Source organism: Nanorana parkeri, unplaced genomic scaffold, assembly GCF_000935625.1.
Source record: "Nanorana parkeri isolate BGI_ZX_2015 unplaced genomic scaffold, ASM93562v1 scaffold178, whole genome shotgun sequence".
NCBI lineage: Eukaryota > Metazoa > Chordata > Amphibia > Anura > Dicroglossidae > Nanorana > Nanorana parkeri.
Window position 1 is genome coordinate 1,051,399 of NW_017306446.1, and position 6,600 is coordinate 1,057,998.

A 6,600-nucleotide genomic window follows, 5' to 3' on the forward strand; every position below is an offset into this window, starting at 1 on the left:
CCGTGTAAAGGACTGCGATCAGCCCCTTAGCTGAGGGGACAATTAGCATGGGCAAGGCTGACGCGTGGTGTACAGTATCTGTAAGCACGGCTGGCTGATTTTAATGGATTTACCTGCATGACTTGCACATCAGATGCCTATAGAGCGGATCTATATCATTCTTGATAAGTGCAAACGCAGCCACTCAATTCCTCGAAGAAGAAGAAAAATAAGAACTAAATACAATTGATCTGGATCTACAACTAAATTAAGCCAATCACAGTTTTGCTGTTTAAATTCCAGCAGTGTTTGGTTCAGCGGGGGACTGTGAAAAGCTCGCAGGGGGTCGGCCACTGTTGGGGAACTAGACGTGCCATCATGCTCTGCCACCTACCTGGGCTGAACAGGACCCTCTACCCTGGTTCATCCATCGAAACCTGCCCCATGATGCTCTTAAAGGGAAGCTATAGCTTTTTCATAGTTTTCAGATGTATATTCAAATATAAATATAAATAATCTTATCAATTAATGTGTGTGGTTGGCAGACATACTTGCAAAATGTAGGCTTTGTTTCTTGATTATTAGTGCTGCACAGTGCAGTCATTCTACTGCTCCTCTGTCCTTAGTGCAAGCCTTGGGTCAGATTGAAAACAACAGGCTCTCTTTAATGTGACCCCTTTACTTTGCCCAAATCAACAAGATTATGTAACTGCACAATAGCATTTACAGCTGGCTCTGCCTCTAGATAGTAATGTCGGGATCCGTCCCGGCTGTGGGAGTCTCAGTATACCGCGAGCTGTAGCTCACGGTATACTGAGCTTTGGGTCATGGGAGGGCGCTAGTATATGTCCTCCCGTTAACCCTTAGGAGAACTATAGTGAAAAACACTGACCCCATAGTTCTCCTTTAATATTTACCTAAATTAAAAAGAAACATATTTAGCCCAGACCATAATAAATAAAGAATGAAATTACATACAACAATCAATATACAATGCCTTTGAATGCATATTTACCCTGACAATTAACTTTTTTTGCTTCTCTTTATGGTAAATATACAATTAGAAGCATTTTGATTTATCTGTGCAATGTTTGAAAAAAAACAACCCCAAACCTATTGATTTGATCAGAAATTCGGAGTTTGCCTGTGTCCTCTGCACACTTTTTGTGCTCTTACAAGTCCTCACAGTTCTTACCTGGCACTGCAGAACAGTTATCCCCTATGCTGTGAATATTATAAGAATGGCATGGATTTATGTCTGTGAAGGTTCTCATTCATCTAGTTCATGGTATATATGTAAAAAATAAGTTAAGGCAACTGGACTTGCTGTATTTTTCTTGACGACACAGGGATTTAGTAGATTAACTACAGCTGGAGAGTGCTAACACTAAGGGGTCTATTTATAACCAATTCACAAAGACATTCATTCTGTTCATCTCTGTGAACATTCATTCTGTACGAATGGAGGCAAAAATAAAAGTTCTTAGTATATTTTCTTTTCGAATGTAATGTAATACCACATTATGGCCATTAGATGGAGCTGAGGAGCGCAGGAAGTAAACACTTATTTCCTAGGCTCCTCAGCTCCATCTAATGGCCATAATGTGGTATTTTCAGAATATTAAATTCGAACTGAAAAGGAAATACACTAAGAACGGTCACCTGCTTTTGTACAGAATGAACAGTCACAGAGATTTGCGGGGCCAATGTCTTTGGAAATTGTTGATAAATAGACCCCTATATCTTGTAATTTCAGTCCAAAAACTGCTTGTAGTGTCATCCCACATAAAGAAATTAGGAGCTGAGTGCGTTTCTGGCAGATCAACAGTTATTTTTCTGTACTTGAAGGGTCTTTAAAAGGATAAAACATGGGAAAATTTGCCTGTATTGCATACTGCATTTTTGTTTGCCCTGAAACAGCGGTAGGCAACTCAGGCACTCCAGCTGTGATAAAAAGACAAATCCCATCATGCCTCTGGGAGCCATACACGTGGCTGTCAGAGTCATACAATGCTTCATGGGACTTGTAGTTCCATAACAGCTGCCGAGGTTGCCTACTGCTGCCCTGTTATTACATTTCAGCAAGGATGCTAATGAAAATTCCTGAATTATAGATGACCACTAGGGGGTGCACTTACAAATATCTGTATAAAATGCTATACATTGAATAAGTGAAAATGTGACAGCCTTGTGAAGAAAAGGTACAATAATAACTCCAAATGTGTACTGCAAAAACTCTTTCGTTTTCCGTTAAATTATTTCCTCAGTAAGGAACAGAAATGTACAGACAGCTGTTTGCTGTTTACAGTAACACGGAGGGGGTCCGTCGTATTGCAGCTCCCTATACCGACCACAGCGGGGACCTTTTCATGAAGCTGTTCTCACAGCATGATGGAGTTAGGTCCCTGTGCTGTATTGAGCTGTTCCTTCAAAGAGCATGAACGAATGGACGAGCTGAAATACCAGAGCCACCAGCAGGTAGAAAAGAAGGCGAAGTCTGAGATTGCAGCTTCTGCCAGAACAGGGAAGCTGTGGGGAGTCCTCCATGTTAGAACACAGAGGGGTCAGAGGTGGCTGAGAATTTTTTGTTATTTTGTTCTGTTTGTTTCTTTAGAAGAGCTCTCTCGGGGGTTATTAGACACCCGTAAGCCGGCTCCAGATGTGATGTGACAAAGATGAGAAGACCGCAATTCAGACATTACACTCATGTGTGAAATAGTTTTAGGTTTTCAGATTTGGCTAGGTGCTCAAAGAGGCTGGATGCATCTAAACTCTAATGTAACCCAAAGAAGATCTAAACCCTAATGTAACCCAAAGAAGATCTAAACCCGAATGTAGCCCAAAGTAGATCTAAACCCTAATGTAACCCAAAGTAGATCTAAACCCTAATGTTACCCGAAGTAGAGCTAAATCCTTATGTGACCCAAACCCTAATGTAGCCCAAAGTAGATCTAAATTTGAATGTAACCCAAAGAAGATCTAAACCCTAATGTAACCCAAAAAAAAATCTAAATCTTAATGTAACCTAAAATAGATCTAAACCTTAATGTGACCCAAAGAAGACCTAAACCCTAATGTAACCCAAAGTAGATCTAAATTTTAATGTAACCCAAAGAAGATCTAAACCCTAATGTAACCCAAAGAAAATCTAAATCTTAATGTAACTCAAAGTAGATCTAAAACCCAATGTGACCCAAAGAAGATCTAAACCTTAATGTGACCCGAAGTAGATCTAAACCCTAATGAAACCCAAAGTAGATCTAAACCCTAATGTAACCCAAAGAAAATCTAAATCTTAATGTAACCTAAAATAGATCTAAACCTTAATGTGACCCAAAGAAGATCTAAACCCTAATGTAACACAAAGTAGATCTACATTTTAATGTAACCCAAAGTAGATCTAAACCCTAATGTGACCCAAAGAAGATCTAAACATTAATGTAACCCAAAGAAAATCGAAATCTTAATGTAACCCAAAGTAGATCTAAACCTTAATGTGACCCAACATAGATCTAAATTTTAATGTATCCCAAAGTAAATCTAAACCCTGAGATGAGATGACAGTTAATTTGCGGTAGCATTGTGCATCGTCCATTTTTGCTCCAAATATATGTCTAAATACAGGCAGTGGTGTTTTTAGGGGGAAGTCCTCTGAATGTGCCATGATGGGCAGTGATGTTTTTTGGGGGAACCCCTTTCAATGCCCAATGATAGACAATTATGTTTTTGGAGAATCCCTCTTGATATCCAAATCTTGGCAATTATATTTTTTGGGAACCCCTTTCTTAATATCCAAAAAAGGGCAGTAATATATTTTGAGAAAACCCTCTCGTTGTCCAAATATGGGCAGTGATGTTTTTAGGGGAAGCCCTCTCAAAATCCAAATACGGGCAGTAATATTTTGGTGGAACCCCTCTCAATATTCAAATATGGGCAATGTTTTTTTGGGGGGAACCTCAATGCTCAACAATAGGTAGTCATATTTTTGAGGAACCCCCAAAAAAGGGCAGTGATTTCTTTTGAGGAACCCCATTCAATGTACAAATATCAGCAGTGATGTTTTTGGGGGAACCCCTCTCAATATCCTCACAGGCAGTGTTTTTTTTTAGGGGAACCCTCCTCAATATCCAAATACGGGCAGTGTTTTTTAGGGGAACCCTGCTCAATATACAAATATGACCAGTGATATGTTTTGGGAACCCTTCTTATTTGTCTGAATATGGGAAGTGTTGTTTTAGGGTAACCCCTCTCAATGTCTAATTATGGGTAGTGATGTTTTTGAGGAACCCTTTTCAACATCCAAATATGGAAAGTGATTTTTTTTTGGTGGGAACCCTTTTTAATGTTCAGATATGGGCCATTATGCTTTTTGGGTGAACCCCTCTTGAAGCACACACCCAATGCAAAATGACTGCATGCTTGCTGCTCCATTGCTATGTGGATACCAGCCCAGGTGCCCAGTGACAGTCAACCCGCAGTGCTGAAACCGTGTATATTATTGATATTATAAACCCAATTTCAGCACCTCGGAGAGCTCTTGCAGGCAGATTCTTCACCATTTCTGTACATGGGAGATTAGATGCTGCATTTTGAATGGTTTTTGTTCTTCCAAAAAACATCACTGCCCATATTTGGACCTTGAGAAGGGTTCCCATAAAAACATCACTGCCCATGTTTGCACATTGAAATGGGTTACCCCAAAAACATCACTGCCCATATTTAGACATTGAAATGGGTTACCCCAAAAACATCACTGCCCATATTTAGACATTGAAATGGGTTACCCCAAAAACATCACTGCCCATATTTGGACCTTGAGAAGGGTTCCCCCCAAAACATCACTGCCCATGTTTGGACATTGAGAAGGGTTCCCCCAAAAACATCACTGCTCATGTTGGGACATTGAAATGGATTACCACAAAAACATCACTGCCCATATTTGGACATATTTTGGACGTAAATTGGGTGAATGTGATTGTGAAATGTCAGGCAAATGCTGTCAAATCTCACTTGTGCAAATGTCAGTAATGGTTTTACTGCGAGAATTTCCCAGTAAATCCTTTTTAAACAATACTCCTAACTGAAAAGGGAATGATTTTTTAATTTCCCGCCCAACGTATAGCTGACCGAATGCCGTTCACATGGCACTAGCCCCCCACGATGGCACTGAGGAGGATTCCTATACTCCTCAGTGCCATGTAAGCATATAGCTGGACCGAACATTTAAAAACCAGCCCCATAGGGGCATCTTTCTTTGTTCCTAAAGCCAGTGAACCCTGAGGCAGGAACAGTGGTCCCATATTCTCAGGACTCTATATGCCATGTGGATGAAGATTATAATGCGGACACCCTTCACCTGCCCTTTCTGACTACATAGAGGTCCGGGAGTGCTAAGCACGGCCTTGTCTAGCCTTGTGAAAGCCCACCTGCCTCAGGTAAGAGGTTCCATTTATATTCACTATCTGGCAGTGCAGAGTCTGCCTGTTGCGGAGCTGTAATTGTTTTTGAGACTAAAGTTATCCTTTAATGTTTCTGATAAGGCTCGCAGCAGTTTTTTTTAATGTAGAGTTAAATTGAAAGCACATTCACTGTCACTTTCTGCAAACACTTCCTTCCCCTACCTCCTTCTTTTTTTCTGGTATACATCCTTGATATTATTATGGCTGAACTGCAGGCAGACATAAAAGACACAAATAACGCAGCTCTGTTATCACTATTACATCATTAGATGTATTTTTAAATACAAGCAGTGTACATCCCTAAATGTGACCAGGTATCAGCTTCTCGAAGACCCTGTACAGCAGGCCTGGAGTGCGAGAGGAAGAAACAGCGCAAGGAGCATGTCTGTGCAATTGGACATTTGCTGAACCTGGCCTTCTGCCTGGCTTTGGCGAACATCCAAGCATACTGAACCCGTGCACGTTCTGTTCATCACTAATCTGCAGCTTTCATCAACATACTCCCTGGGGATCCTTCTATGAAGGTCCTTGTTCAGGCACTTCCTGTAATAGGGTGACCGTGCTCTGGCCTTGTTCAGGCACTTCCTGTAATAGGGTGACCATGCTCCGACCTTGTTCAGGCACTTCCTGTAATAGGGTGACCATGCTCTCGCCTTGTTCAGGCACTTCCTGTAATAGGGTGACCATGCTCCGACCTTGTTCAGGCACTTCCTGTAGTAGGGTGACCATGCTCTGTCCTTCTTCAGGCTCTTCCTGTAGTAGGGTGACCATGCTCTGGCCTTGTTCAGGCACTTCCTGTAATAGGGTGACCATGCTCTGACCTTGTTCAGGCACTTCCTGTAATAGGGTGACCATGCTCTCGCCTTGTTCAGGCACTTCCTGTAATAGGGTGACCATGCTCTGGCCTTGTTCCGGCACTTCCTGTAATAGGGTGACCATGCTCTGGCCTTGTTCAGGCACTTCCTGTAATAGGGTGACCATTCTCTGGCCTTGTTCAGGCACTTCAAGTTACAGAGTGTTCACACCCTGTCCCTATCTCCCAGTTGTGCTCCTGTGCTGTCACCCTGTCATATGTACTTCCAATGGACACTACAAGTGGTTGTTTCAACACACATTACGCAGGCATGGCCCACTGTTGTCACCATCGGGAACCCCGCCCTGA